General features: G+C 42.5%; 1 pseudogene; it reads left to right on the forward strand.

Moving 5' to 3' along the window:
- Positions 1 to 2,832: 2,832 nt before the first annotated feature.
- LOC126063139 (NADH dehydrogenase [ubiquinone] 1 alpha subcomplex subunit 2-like) lies at positions 2,833 to 3,140 on the forward strand (annotated as a pseudogene).
- Positions 3,141 to 15,827: the final 12,687 nt, after the last annotated feature.

A 15,827-nucleotide genomic window follows, 5' to 3' on the forward strand; every position in this document is an offset into this window, starting at 1 on the left:
GTTAGAGCAATAAGGCAAGAGAAAGAAATAAGGGTATCCAAATTGGTAAGGAAGAAGCAAAACTAGCCCTATTTGCAAATGATATGATACTATACATAAAGCACCCAAAAGACTCCACAAGAAAACTACTGGAACTAATAGAAAGATTCAGCAGAGTAGCAGGATACAAGATAAACATACAAAAATCAGTTGGATTCCTATATATCAATAAAGAGAAGTACAAAAAGGAAGCCAGGAAAGCAATACCATTTATTATAACCCCTAAAAATATAAAATAATTAGGAACAACTTTAACCAGGGATGTGAAAGACCTATACAAAGAAAACTACAAAACACCACTGCAAGAAACCAGATGAGACCTACACAAATAGAAAACATATTATGCTCATGGATATAGGTATACTCAACATTGTGAAAAAGTCAATATTACCCAACAGTATACAAATATAATGCAATCCTGATCCAAATACCAACAGCATTCTTTAAAGAGATAGAAAAACTAATCACCTACTTTATATGGAAAGGAAAGAGGCCCCGGATAAGTAAAGCACTATTGAAGAAGAAGAATAAAGTAGAAGGGCTCGCATTATCTGGCCTCAGGACCTACTATACAGCTATGGCAGTAAAAACAGCCTGATACTGGTACAATGACAGGCACGTTGACCAATGCAACAGAACTGAGAACCCAGATGTACATGCATCCACCTATGGTCACCTGATCTTTGACAAAGGCTCAAAGTCCATTAAGTGCGGAAATAACAATTTTTTAAAGAAATGCTGCTGGCAAAAATGGATGTCCATCTGTAAAAAAAAAAAAAAGAAATAGGACTCATACCTCACATCATACCCAAAAACTAATTCAAAATGGATCAATGATATAAATATAAAACCAAGAACTATAAAGATCATGGAAGAAAAGATAGGGTCAACATTAGAGGCCCTAACACATGGCATAAATAGGTTACAAGTCATAACTAACAATACACAAACACCAGTAGATAAGCTAGATAACTGGGATCTTCTAAAAATTAAACACTTATGCTCATCAAAAGACTTCACCATATAAGTAAAAGAGAAAATATAGACTGGGAAAAAAAAAATTTGGCTATGAGATATCCGACAAAGGTCTAATCTTTAAAATCTATAGAAACTTCCAATACCTCTACAACAATAAGTCAAACAATCCAATTAGAAAATGGACGAAGGAAAAGAACAGACTCTTCACCAAAGAAGACATTCAGACTGCTAACATACACATAAGGAAATGCTTGCAATCACTAGCCATTAGAGAAATGCAAATCCAAACTACCCCAGTGTTACTGGCATGAATCAAAACAAACAAATAACAAATGTTGGAGAGGCTGCAGGGAAATTGAAACTCTTATGCACTGCTGGTTGGAATGCTAAATGGTACAACTATTTTGGAAAACGATATGGCCCTTCCTTAAAAAGCTAGAAATAGAAATACCATACGATCCAGCAATCCCACTCCTAGGAACATATCCTAGAGAAATAAGGCCCCACATGAATAGCCGTATGCACACCCACGTTCATTGCAGCGTTATTCACAATAACAAAATGGAAACAACGTAAGTGCCCATCAACAGATGAATGGATAAACATACAATGGAATATTACACAACAATGAAGGACAGTGATTAATCTTTAAACATCTCACAGCAGGGATGAACCTGGAGGGCATTATGCTAAGTGAAATAAGTCAATCACAAAAGGACAAATAGTGTATGAGACACTGCTATAAAAACTCATGAAAAGGCTTACACACAAAAAGAAACAATCTTTGATGGTGGGAATGGAAAAACACTAAATAGACAATAGACGGGTGGTTACTCTGGTGAAGGGTAAGACAGTACACAGTACTGGGGAAGTAGCACAACTTGTACAAGGCAAGGTCATGGAATCTCCATAGACATGTCCAAGCTCCCCGAGGAGCTTGAATTGTTGGGCTGAGGGCTATGGGGACCATGGTCTCAGGGGACATCTAGCTCAATTGACATAACATAGTTTACAAAGAAAATGTTCTGCTTTCTACTTTGGTGAGTAGCGTCTGGGATCTTAAAAGCCTGGGAGTGGCCATCTAAGATACTCTACTGGTCCCACCCCTTCGGGAACAAGGGAGAATGAAGAAAACTAAAGACACTAGAGAAAGATTAGTCCAAAGGACTAATGGACCACAACTACCACAGCCTTCACCAGACTGAATCCAGTACAACTAGATGGTGCCTGGCTACCACTACCGACTGTTCTGACAAGGATCATAATAGAGGGTCCTGGACAGAGCTGGAGAAAAATGTAGAACAAAATTCTAAATCACAAAAAAAGACCAGGCTTACCAGTCTGACAGTGACTGGAGAAACCTCAAGAGTATGGCCCCCGATACCCCTTTAACTCGGTCCTGAAGTCACTCCTGAGGCTCACCCTTCATCCAAAGATTAGACAGGTACATAGAACGAAGAAGAACACACGTAGTTCAACCATGTATAGGAGACTAATGGGCATACCAGCCCAGGGGTAAGGACAAGAAGGCAGGAGGGGACAGGAAAGCTGGACAAATGGAAATGGGGGGCCCAAGGCTGAGAAGGGGAGAGTGTTGATACATTGAGGGGTTGGCAACCAATGCCACAAAACAATACATGTATTAATTGTTTAATGAGAAACTAATTTAGTCGTAAACCTTCACCTAAATAAAAAAAAATTTTTTTTTCTGAAGAAACCTGACTATAGCATCTAGCACATATAGCAATTAGTATCTTGCACAGAGTAGATTCATAGCAGGGATTTGTTAAGAATTGGTCGCATTAAATTTCATTGATGAGTGAAAACGGAGGCGGCCCAGTGACTCAAGGGATCAGGGCAAAGCTAGGCCTGTGTGAGATTCCCTTCACTTATGCCATCACTTGACTGGTAACCAGGGTATCAGTGGTTTCATCGAGAACAGCTACGTAGAGCTGAAGACGATGAACCTGGATCTACCAGTTCTGATCTGTGAGTGCTCCAATGTGCAACCCAAGCTCTGGGCCCGCTGTGTGTTTGGCTAAGAGAAGAATGTCTCTTTGAACAACTTCAGTGCTGATCAGGTAACCACAGTCCTGAAGAACGTGCTAAGTGGCAAAGCCTGAAGCCTCAGCTGAGGATTTTGGGTAACAGCCTAAGCCTGGGCTCTTCTGGACTGAGTACAATATGGAAAAAAGTATTCTTCTGCTCCCTTTAAAGCTTGTACTGTTAAAAAAAAAAAGATAAAGAAAATTCATCACATGCATGATGATGAGGAGGAGGGTGAAGAAGAAGATGATGTCATACTCATTGATTAACTGCCTCCCCTATGCTAGGCACTCCATGTGCATGCTATTTAAATGCCATCTCTGAGGTAGAAATATCTTTCTGAGGAGAAAAAAATAACAGGCTCAGAGAGGTTAAGGGGCATGCTCACTGTCACACAGCTGGCCAGGACAGACCTATCTGTGTCCAGATGCTTTTATACCCACAATCCACGTTGTTTCCTCCAAGGTATAGGCCAAGGTGTCATCAGCCTGAATTCCTAAAGTGGCAAGCGCCCCACACTGGAAAGCGGTCACTGGCTTTCCAAAGTTTGGTCATCCCTCGGGCTTGGGCAGCACAATCACAAGGCCTTGAGCTGCCTCCTTTGGCCCTCATCAAAGCCGTGAACATTCCCACGGAGCTCCTGCACTGCAGGGTGCTGGCTATGGGGTCTGCATTTAAGAAGGTGAAGGAGTCCTTCCTGAGTGCCTCGTAATTGCTGCTGCTCTGCAGATTGCCAGCCCTGGACACCTTGTTGGCCTCTGAAAGTCCAGTCCTTCGTGTGATTAGACAGAGAACCACCCAGGTGGCTAAGAGTCCCCACGCTGATTGTGGCAGGGTGTTGCTGCTGTTCACCCAGATAGCACACTTTCCTGGAATTGCTCTAGGGAGGAAAAGCAGAGCAAACACAGGCCCATGGAGGCAGATTCGTATTTGAAAGAAGAACTCAAATCGTTGATCACAGTTCAAGATGGCAGCGTTTGGGGGCCTAGGAGAGGGAAACCTGTGGCTTTTCCCAGCAGGAGGCTTGTAACACTTAGTGGGTTGTTGTGTTTCCTTTGTACATAAAGAACAAAGTGAAGAATTGTTATTCCATCTCTAGCTGGCACGAGTGTTGTTCAAAGAGGATTTATTAGCTCTGAAACCAAAGCTTGCCGCGTTATTTACAGGAATTGGCTGTTACGGCTCTCCTTTTTATAAAATGGAGGCAAATCCGACTTGCTTGGAGCCGGCCTAGTTGTACCCTCTCTTGGTGGTTGGGACCCTGCTCGGCCCAGCTGCTGCCATCTCCCCATCCCACAGCTGGAACCATCTACTCTCTCTCTACCTCCTTCACTCAGCCTGCTGGCATGTATTTCCCTGCTCTTGTGTCCTCTTATCCAGGAAGAGTGGAAAAGCACTGGAGCCAGACATTTCTGTGGTCCAATGCAACCCTGCCACTCCTGGTTATGTGCCCAAGGGGGAGACACTAAAACTCTCTGCCTTATCTCTTCCTTGGTTGCAAAGCGGAGCTAACGATGATAACACCAATCTGGGAAGTTTGTTCTAAGGAGAAAGGAGATAATGCATGGAAAGTGCTTAGCACAGTGCCTAACACAGTGTTCAAAATATAGTAACTATTTTCATTATCACAAAGTATTTTAAAGCATATTGTTGTTGCCATTGTTAGCTGCCACAGAGTCAGCTCTCGACTTTACAAGCCCATGCACAATGGGATCAGACCGTTGTGATCTACACGGTGTTTGTTGGCTGATTTTTTGGAAGTAGATCACCAGGTCTTTTTCCTAGTCTGTCTTAGACCGGAAGCTCCACTGAAACCTGCTGGGCTCAACTCCTGACTCCTCCATAGACTGGCTGAATGACAAGTTCCAGTCTCTGAGTCTTGGTTTCCTATCTAGAAAGAAGAACTGTACCCATCTCCTAGGGTTAGTGTGAGGATGAATTGAGCTGAGATATATAAGTCATTTGGTACTGTTTCTGACGCTTAAGAACTCAGGGAGTGTTTTGTGATGTATTTGTTAATTGCCACCTGGTAGGTGCTCAACGCCAGGTAGTTCTTTGCCATAAGCCTTGAGTTATCCCTTGTTGGACCTCCCAGCAAGCTAAAAGCTTGTACTGGGCTCTCATTGGTTATGGCCACCAGATATTGAGTTCTGTCTCTGCAGTAGACTTCCTCCCAGGACTCAAGGTGGGATAGATGTCTTCAGTGGTGGGTCTAATTCCTGTCCCAGCACGTCTCAGTATACATCTCAACTTGGGTCAGGTATCTCGGCCCAGCTCTGACCCAAGACAGGATGCAAAGAGACGCGAACTGAAAATGGAAACCTTCTTTGTAGTTGAATGTAGAGTCAATGATGCTGAAACTTCAGACCAAGTGTGATCTTTCCCAGAGACACTGGAGTGTGGCTTCGGTTGAGGGCCTTTCAGAAGGCAGATGAAAGATACATCTCCACACCCCAAAATGGCCTTCTTGCCAGTAGAAGCCGGCATCAAAATCAGTAACTCTGGTGCTACAAACTCAAGTGATGGAGCCATGGAAATTCAGCCCTGGCCATGTGAATTTCATAAGGAAAATAAGAATGCTGGTTTTATGGGGTTTATCCTGGAGGCCTACTGTATTCCAGGCACTGCGCTGAATATTCCACAAACATTATCTCGTTCAATACCCTATAACATGAGTTTGACTGTCTCTGTATTACAGAGGAGGACATTGAGGCTAGAGGGGCTAAATAACTTGTGCAGATCTACCTAACTAGTATGCTCTCCAAGGCAAGGACTGTGTCATTTTAATCCATTCATCCCACAGAGGCAAACACAAAACCAAAAAAACCAAACCTGTTGCCGTCGAATCAATTCTGACTCATACGACCCTTATAGGACAGAGTAGAACTGCTCCATAGGGTTTCCAAGGAACGGCTGGTGGATTCCAACTGCCAACCTTTCGGTTAGCCGTCAGTCGCTTTAACCATTGTACCACCAGGGCTCTGAGGCAAACACAGTATTCAACAAATGCTAGAGGCTCAACAGGTGCCGAGTGATTGAGGAAAATTTATTTTTTTAGCCTCATTTCCTTCTTACCCCAGATTCCAAACTTCTTGCTGTTTTCTAGACTTGCCATGCCTCTTTCTGGCCCATGGCTTTACATCTGTGGTTCCCTCTGCCTAGAATATCTTTTGCCTTTCTCAACCTATCAGTTATCAGTTACCATTGAGTCAATTCCAACTCATGACAACCATGTGTACGCCAGAGTAGAGCTGTTTTCAATGGCTGATTTTTTGGAAGTAGATCACCAGGTACCAGACCTTTCTTCTGAGGGGCCTCTGGCTAGACTCAAACCTCTAAACTTTTGGTTAGAAGCTGAGCATGTTCACTATTTGCACCATACAGGGACTTCATTCCTCTTTCAAGATTTAGCTCAAACGTCACCTTTTCTGTGAAGTTTTTAGAATTCTCTTTGGTAGAGTTAGTGTCTCACCCAGGGTCCCATGGTAATTTGTACACCTCTCTAGTAGAATATGTATCACATAGATTATAAGTACTTGATTAGGTATATACTTCTTTCATTAGTCTATGAACAGTTTGAGGATTAGGCCATGTTGGAATCATCTTTGTGCCCAGGATGCCCATATAAAACAAAAAAAACCCAATCCTGTCACTGTCAAGTCAATTCCGACTCATGGCAACCCCATGTATTACAGAGTGGAACTGCTCCATAGGGTTTTCTTGGCTTTAATCTTCACAGAAGCAGATCATCAGCTCTTTCTTCTGTGGATGTCCATATAAAAGAGGAAAAATCATGCATGCTGACTTGTCTCCGCGGAAATATTTCTTGAGCATATTCACATCAGTTTGGTTTACAAACAGCATCTTCAGCCCCTACTTCCAGAGAGTATAGGGAACTTCTCAGGTTTCTGATGCCAAGAAATGGATACATAGGAAATTGTCATAAAGTGATTGACAATTTCAAGCTTCGTGGCAGAAACACATCCCAATATCAATAGTAAATTGACCTTTTGACTCATACTTTGCCCTTTTGTGAGCTTGATACAAGTGGATCAATTCTTCCGTGTCTCAAAGTCTAGACATCTAGAGATGGAGCCCATTTAGGCAGCACCAGGGCCCCACTCCAGGCCTCTGTTCTTGGCCTGACAAATTCAATATTTTCAGTCAATGCCTCAGAAAAATACAATGAGCTTTTATTCATCAAATTTGCAGATGACAAGACAGTGGCAGGGATGGTGATTATGTCAGATGACAGATTCAGGATCCAAATGATCACAATAAGCTGGAACAAAGGGTCAACCCATTTAGCAGGGATTAATGTCGGGTCCAGAGACCAACTGCACAGGCGCTGGATGAGGGACGTGACTTAGCTGAAGTGTGTGGGACAAAGGCCTTTTTACTCAGAAGTGAGTTAGAGATGAACCTGCAGAGTGGTGTAGCTATCAGGAATGGAAGCCCAGTACATACATATTAAAGCAGAGGTTTTAGAAGAAAGGAGATGATGGCCCCCTGGGCTCATCTTTGGTCTGACAACAGCTGGAGAGTGATGCTCACCTCTAATTTCCATCCTTCAAGAGGAGCTTTGACAAAATGGTCCACATCCCAAGAAAAGTGATCTGGTATTGAAGGCACTGAAAACCAAGAGATTTGGGGAATGTTTCCCTACAGAGTAGGGGCTCAAGAAAGAACACAACCACCCTTTCCAAATACCCAAGATTTTGTCACATCGAGGAGTGATTTTGTAAGGCTAATGTATAGAATCAATATTAATTGGTAAAAGTGTCAGGCAGACATATTTCTGCTCTATGTAAGAAAGAACCTTCTAAGAAGTCAGTGCTATTCACTAGAGGCATGAGCTACCTACCACATGGTGCCGTGGGCTTCCCATTACTTGACGTATTTGTCAGAAGTGTTATGGCAAGGATTATGATGTTGAAGGGAGCTATTAACTTCCAGGTTCCATCCACACTTGAGAGTCTAAAATTCCACATTGTACTTGTTTTCCTGTTACTTTAATAACCCGAGCTTCCCCAGGCTACACTAGTCCATCGGAGGGGAGGCGAATGGGCGACTGGGTATTATTAGAGATGTCTACCAGGCTGTTTCTGTCCTGCCAAGGGTAGATCATTGACCTTAGAAGAAGGGTATGTCCTTCACTTCTCTCTGTGTTCAGGGGAAGCTCCTTTGTATGTCGTTGTTAGGTGCCATCCAGTCAGTTCTGACTCATAGTGACCCTATAAGAGAGAGGAGAACTGTCCCATAGGGTTTCCAAGGAGCAGCTGGTGGATTTGAACTGCCGACTTTTTGTTAGCAGCTGAACTTTTAATCACTTCACCTACAGGGTTCTGTCCCTTTGTATAAGGATCCCCATTTTCTCACACAAATAGACTTAGTTCTCCAGGCATGCCCAGACAAATTTCAATCCCTGGGATATTGAGTCTGAGTCTCCCTAACTGGGTCCTACTTCTTTAATAACTTAAGCTGTTTTCATTTGAAATCCATGGATCTCATACTCCCAATGTCATGGTAGACCCCTGGAGGGCAGGACAATATCTGTAATTATGTTAAGCTCTCTCTGCATAGTACAATGGTTAGGAGTGCATGCTCTGAAGCCAGACAGTCATGGTGCAAATTCCAAATCCCACCTGTGTACTTTACTAGCCATGTGAGCTTGGGCAAGGTGCTTAACCTCCCTGACATGCAATTTTCTAGTCTGTAAAATGAGAATCATGACCGTACCTACCTCATAGCATTGTTGTAAGGATTAAAAAAGAAATACAAGTGAAAAACTTAGCAAAATGGTAACACACCGTAAGCACTTGACATATATTAGCCACTGTTACTCTACTATGACTAACCACGTGCTGTCAAGTCATTTAGGACCCGTGGCAACTTCAGAAGTTTCAGGGTAAAACTGTGCTTCATAGGGTTTTCATGGCCATGACCTTTTGGAAGCAGATCACTAGGCCTTTCTTCTGAGGAACCGCTGGGTAGGCGAGTTTGAACCATCAGTTTTTTGGTTAGTAGCCTGTACTTAACCATTTGCACCACCCAAATCTCCCTACTATGATTAAAAGTCTGAAGAGCATATCTTCTGCTGCCGTCCACTTGTTATGGATTGAATTATGTCCCCCCAAAATGTGTGTATCAACTTGGTTAGGCCATGATTCACAGTATTCTGTCGTTGTCCTCCATTTTGTGATTGTAACTTTATGTTAAGAGGATTAGGGTGGGATTGTAACACCACCCTTACTCAGGTCACCTCCCTGATCCAATGTAAAGGGAGTTTCCCTGAGATGTGCCCTGCAGCACCTTTTATCTCTGAAGAGATAAAAGGAAAGCAAAGCAAGCAGAGAGTTGGGGACCTCATACCACCAAGAAAGAAGCACCAGGAGCAGAGCACATCCTTTGGACCTGGGGTCCCTGCACCTGGGAAGCTTCTCAACCAGGGGAAGATTGGGGACAAGGACCTTCCTCCAGAGCTAACAGAGAGAGAAAGCCTTCTCCTGGAGCCAATGCCCTGCATTTGGACTTGTAACCTACCGGACTGTGAGAAAATAAAATTCTCTTTGTTAAAGCCATCCACTTGTGATATTTCTGTTATAGTAGCACTAGATAACTAAGACATCACAGTTCAGCTAGGTTTTTCTTGGGCTCTGCCCTCCCTCCCTCCCCAGCCCCTGTTTCCCTCCCTCTGTGTTACACTAGGGGCTGTTCTTCCCAGCACCCCTGCTTCCTCCTGGATGAGCCCCACCGTTTTAAGCTGTGACCATTGTCTCTGCAGCCCATCATCCCTCATGGCACGTCACTCTGGTTTTCCTCCCACACAGAATTGTTCCAATCTTAACTTTCAGATTTCTCATATTTCAGGGAGAAGCTGTTCTCTCATATGCCTTGCATCTTAACAACTTTCATTGCTATTGCTCATTTTGATCTGTTTAATAATATGTTTTAACTAATCCCTTGTAATAAAAGGACTTCATTACTAATGGAGACAGTTGCGTAATTCCGAGAGTTCATTAGCTTCACTTTTCTAATGAGGCCTGCTGGAGTTGAAAGTTTTGCAACCCTGTAAAGGTTTGGTGGGGAGCGTTGCCCAAGGAAGTGGAGCAGAAGGGAATTTCCATTTCAGGGACAGATTCTCAGGCTGTAGAAACAGTGGAGTTTTTGTCTGCAAAAACTGGTTGGAAAGGGATGAAGAATCCCCATTCATGGCTGGTTGATGACTGAAAGGAGGAGTGTCAAAGTCTTCATGAAGACAAGTCATGGGACTTGGAGTGAGGGTTCTCTATGATGGTGAAGTACCAGGGCTTATGGACCCCACTTGACACGACCTACTCAAAGAGATGGTGATAATCACCACGGCAGGTGACAGTTACCATACCTCTACCTATACCTATATCTCCCCCAGGTGTCAGTAAAATTTTACTGAAGATCATTCAAAAGTGGTTGCAGCAGTATATCAACAGAGAACTGCCAGAAATTCAAGCCGGATTCAGAAGAGGACGTGGAACCAGGGATAACATTGCTGATGGCAGATGGATCCTGGCTGAAAGCAGAGAATACCAGAAAGATGGTTACCTATGTTTTATGCAAAGGCTATTCGACTGTGTGGATCATAACAAATTATGAATAACTTTGCAAAGAATGGGAATTCCAGAACATTTAATTGTGCTCATGAGGAACCTGTACATAGATCAAGAGACAGTTGTTTTTACAGAACAAGGAGATACTGCATGGCTTAAAGTCAGGAAAGTTGTGTGTCAGGGTTGTATCCTTTCAGCATACTTATTCAATCCATATGCTGAGAAAATAATCCCAGAAGCTGGACTATGTGAAGAAGGATGTGGCATCAGGATTGGAGGAAGACTCATTAACAACCTGCATTATGCAGATGACACAACCTTGCTTGCTGAAAGTGAAGAGGACTTGAAGAACTTACTGATGAGGATCAAAGACCACAGCCTTAAGTATAGATTACACCTCAATGTAAAGAAAACAAAAATCCTCACAACTGAACTGGAGAAAAAATTGAAGTTGTCAAGGATTTCATTTTACTTGGATCCACAATCTACACCCATGGAAGCAGCAGTCAAGAAATCAAACGATGCATTCATTACTTTAGGCAAATCTGCTGCAAAAGAGCTTGTTAAAGTGTTAAAAAGCAAATAGGTCACCCTGAAGACTAAGGTGAACTTGACCCAACCATGGTGTTTTCATTCGCCTCATAAGCATGTGAAAGCTGGACAATGAATAAGGAAGACTGAAGAAGGACTGAATTATGATTTTGAACTATGATGTTGCTGAAGAATATTGAATATACCATGGACTGCCAAAAGAATGAATAAATTTGTCTTGGAAGAAGTACAGCCAGAATGCTCCTTAGAAGCAAGGATGGCAAGACTATGTATCACATACTTTGGACATGTTATCAGGAGGGATATCATGCTTGGTAGATTGTCAGCGAAAAAGAGGAAGACCCTCAAGGAGATGGATTGACACAGTGGCTGCAACAATGGGCTCAAGCATAAAAATGTGAGGATGGCCCAGGACTGGGCAGCATTTGTTCTGTTGGATATAGGGTCACTATGTGTTAGAACTGATTTGACAGTACCTAACAACAACTTTTTAACAACAACAACAGCATACCTATACCTAGAACTAGATCCATCTATCACATTGAATTTAATTATCTATAGACCTAGGGCACATTGAGGGCGGGGGCTATGTCTTACTCATCTTTGTGTTCTCAGTATCTAGCCAGACCGGGCACATGGGAGGTGTTTGCTAAGTTTTCTTTCTGTATTTTCTCCTTAGACTCTGTCTCCCTTTTGCATGTAGCTTCATCTCTAAGCTGATGACAGACATTTCCATCTCCACACTTGAGCTCTAGAGGCCCACCTGTATCTTCAAGTGCCTACTTGTTTTCTCCACATGGCTGTCTCATGTTCACCTATGACTTAACATGTCTAAATCTGGATTTATCATCTTCCCCTTCACTCCACCCCTTATCCCACAACTGGTGCTTCTCAAGTATTACTTTATCCATGACATCTCCCTCTATCTTATTGCCAGGATGCAATCAAACCAAGTTTTGTTGATTCCACCTATTTATTAAGTAGATTTTGAATCATCCACTTCTCTCTATCTACTCTGCCACTACCTTCATCCAAACTACAACCATCCATCATTTAGACTCTAACTTATACCCACCACTGTACCATTCTTCAACCAGAACAAGAGTGATCTATCTTGTTATTTCACTCCCTGCTTCTAGCCTTTGTCCTAAGAACAACAGCTTCCACCAATTCTCTTAACGTGGTCCATGAGTCCTTGGCAAGAGCAGGCCCCTTCTGATCTCTCTGGTTTCATTTAGTGTCATTTTTTATCTGGCTTTCAGATGTCCTCCACACCCTTTACTTGAGTTCCTCCAAAACAGCAGGGTGCTTTCTGCATCAGGAGCTTTGCTTTTGCATTTCTACAAAGATGTTTGAGTGGTTAGTGTGTGACAGATACTGTACAGAGCTCTACATGCATTCTTTTATTTAAAGCTCATAGCAAAACTATGAAATGGGTAGTATTATATCCCTTTTTTTTTAATTTATTGTGCTTTAAGTGAAAGTTTACAAATCAAGTCAGTCTTTCGTACAAAAACTTGTACACACCTTGCTATGTACTCCTAGCTGCTCTCTCCCTAATGAAGACTGCACATTCCTCCTTTCCACCCCGTATTTCCCATGTCCATTGAACAAGCTCCTGCCCCCCTCTGCCTACTCATCCTCCCCCCAGACAGGAGTTGTGCACATAGTGTCAAGTGTCTACTTAGCCAAGAAGCTGACTCCTCACAAGTATCATTTTATATTTTATAGTCCAGTCCACTCCCTGTCTGAAGAGTTGGCTTCAGGGATGGTTCCAGTCTTGGGCTAACAAAGGGTCTGAGGACCATGACCTCCAGGGTCCCTCTAGTTTCAGTCAGGCCATTAAGTCTGGTCTTTTTATGAGAATTTGAGATCTGCATCCCACTGTCCTCCTGCTCCATCAGGGATTCTCTGTTGTCACCAGTGGTAGCTGGGCACCATCTAGTTCTTCCAGTCTTAGGCTGATGTAGTCTCTGGTTTATGTGGCCCTTTCTGTCTCTGGGGCTCATCTTTACCATATGTCTTTGGAGTTCTTCATTCTCCTTTGCTCCAGGTGGGCTGAGACTAACTGATGCATCTTGGATGGCCACTTGCTAGCGTTTAAGACCCCAGACACCTCTTACCAGAGTGGGATGCATAACGTTTTCTTAATACATTTTGTTACGCCAATTGACTTAGAAGTTCCCCGAAACCACGGTCCCCAAACTCCCGTTCCTGCTATTCTGGCCTTCGAAGCGTTCGGTTGTATTCAGGAAACTTCTTTGCTTTTGGTTTAGTCCAGTTGTGCTGACCTCCCTGTGTTGTGTGTTGTCTTTCCCTTTACCTAAAGTAATTCTTGTCTACTATTTAATTAGTGAATACTCCCCTCCCTCCCTCTCCACCCTTGTAACCATTAAAGAATATTTTCTTCTGTGTTAAAACTTTCTCTTGAGTTCTTATAATAGTGGCCTTATACAATATTTGTCCTTTTGTAACTAATTTCACCCAGCGTAATGCCTTCCAGATTCTTCTGTGTTATGAAATGTTTCACAGATTCATCATTGTTCTTAATTGTTGCATAGTATTCCATTGTGTGAATATACCATAATTTATTCATCCATTCATCCATTGATGGGCACCTTGGTTGCTTCCATCTTTTTGCTATTGTAAACTGCGCTGCAATGAACATGAGTATGCATATATCTGTTCGTGTGAACGCTCTTATTTCTCTAGGATGTATTCCGAGGAGTGGGATTGCTGGATCATATGGTAGTTCTATTTCTATCTTTTTAAGGAAGCGCCAGATCAATTTCCAAAGTGGTTGTGCCATTTTACATTTCCACCAGCAGTGTATAAGTGTTCTAGTGTCTCCACAGCCTCTCCAACATTTATTATTTTGTGTTTTTTGGATTAATGCCAGCCTTGTAATTTTTTTTTTTGGGGGGGGTGAGATGGTATCTCACTGCAGTTTTGATTTGCATTTCTCTGATGGCTAATGATTGTGAGCATTTCCTCATGTATCTGTTAGCCACCTGAATGTCTTCTTTGGTGAAATGTCTGTTCATGTCCTTAGCCCATTTTTTAAATTGGGTTATTTGTCTTTTTGTTGTTGAGTTTTTTGCAGTATCATGTAGATTTTATAGATCAGATGCTGATCGGAATTGTTGTAGCCAAAAACTTTTTCCCAGTCTGTAGGTAATCTTTTTACTCTTTTGGTGAAGTCTTTGGATGAGCATAGGTGTTTGATTTTTAGGAGCTCCCAGTTATCCTGTTTCTCTTGTGGTGTTTGTACATCATTAGTAATGTTTTGTATACTGTTTATGCTATGTATTAGGGCATCCAGCATTGTTCCTATTTCTTCTTCCATGATCTTTATCATTTTATATTTAGGTCTTTGATCCATTTGAGTTCGTTTTTGTGCATGGTATGAGGTATGAGTCTTGTTTCATTTTTTTGCTGATGGATATCCAGTTATCCCAGCACCATTTGTTAAAGAGACAGTCTTTTGCCCATTTAACAGACTTTGGGCCTTTGTCAAATATCAGCTGCTCATACGTGGATGGGTTTATGTCTGGATTCTCAATTCTGTTCCATTGGTCTATGTGTCTGTTGTTGTACCAGTACCAGGCTGTTTTGACTACTGTGGCGGATAATAGGTTCTAAAATCAGTTAGTGTGAGGCCTACCACTTTGTTCTTCTTTTTCAGTAATGCTTTACTTATCCAGGGTCTCTTTCCCTTCCATATGAAGTTGGTGGTTTGTTTCTCCATCTCATTAAAAAATGTCATTGATATTTGGGTCGGGTATATCCCTATTTCACAGATGAAAAATCTGAGGTTCAAAAAGATTAATGCACCTGTCAAAGGACTGAGACCCAGTGCTGACTGCAAAGTTATTCTGAAACCCGGTCAACCACTTACTGGAGATTGTCTCAGCTTCTTCTCACCAGGTACCCCAGCTGGCAGAGGAGCCTCTTTTTCAACTCAGGGAATTGGCCACGAGGGACAGAAACTGAGGAGGGAGATAGTTATGAACTCTTAGTTATCAAGTTCTGCTATAACAGAAATAATACAATCGGATGACTTTAACAAACAGAAATTCATTCTTTCATGGGCTAGGAGGCTAGAAGTCCAGATTCAGGGTCCCAGCTCCAGGTGAAGGCTTTCTCTCTGTGTGTGGCTGAGGGAAGGTCCTTGTCATCAATCTTCCCCTGATTTTTAGCTTGTTAGCCCAGGTCTAAAGGATGAGCTCCACTCCCAGTTCTTTTTTGGTGGCAATGAGGTCCCTCTCTCTCTCTGCTCGCCTCTCTCTTATATATCTCAAAACAGATTGACTCAAGATACAACCTAATCCTGTATATTGAGTCCTGCCTCATTAACATCATACCAAAAAAAAAAAAAAAAAACAACCCAAACCTGTTGCCATCAACTTGATTCCAACTAATAGTGACCCAAAAGGACAGAGTAGAACTGCCCCATAGGGTTTCCAGGGAGTGCCTGGTAGATCCAAACTGCCGACCTTCTGGTTAACCTCCACAGCTATTAACCACTATTCCACCAGGGTTTCCCACTAATGTCATAGATGTTAGGATTTACAACACATAGGATAATCACATCAGATTGCGAAATGGTAGACAACCACTACAATA

This window comes from Elephas maximus, chromosome 19 (genome assembly GCF_024166365.1).
Source record: "Elephas maximus indicus isolate mEleMax1 chromosome 19, mEleMax1 primary haplotype, whole genome shotgun sequence".
NCBI lineage: Eukaryota > Metazoa > Chordata > Mammalia > Proboscidea > Elephantidae > Elephas > Elephas maximus.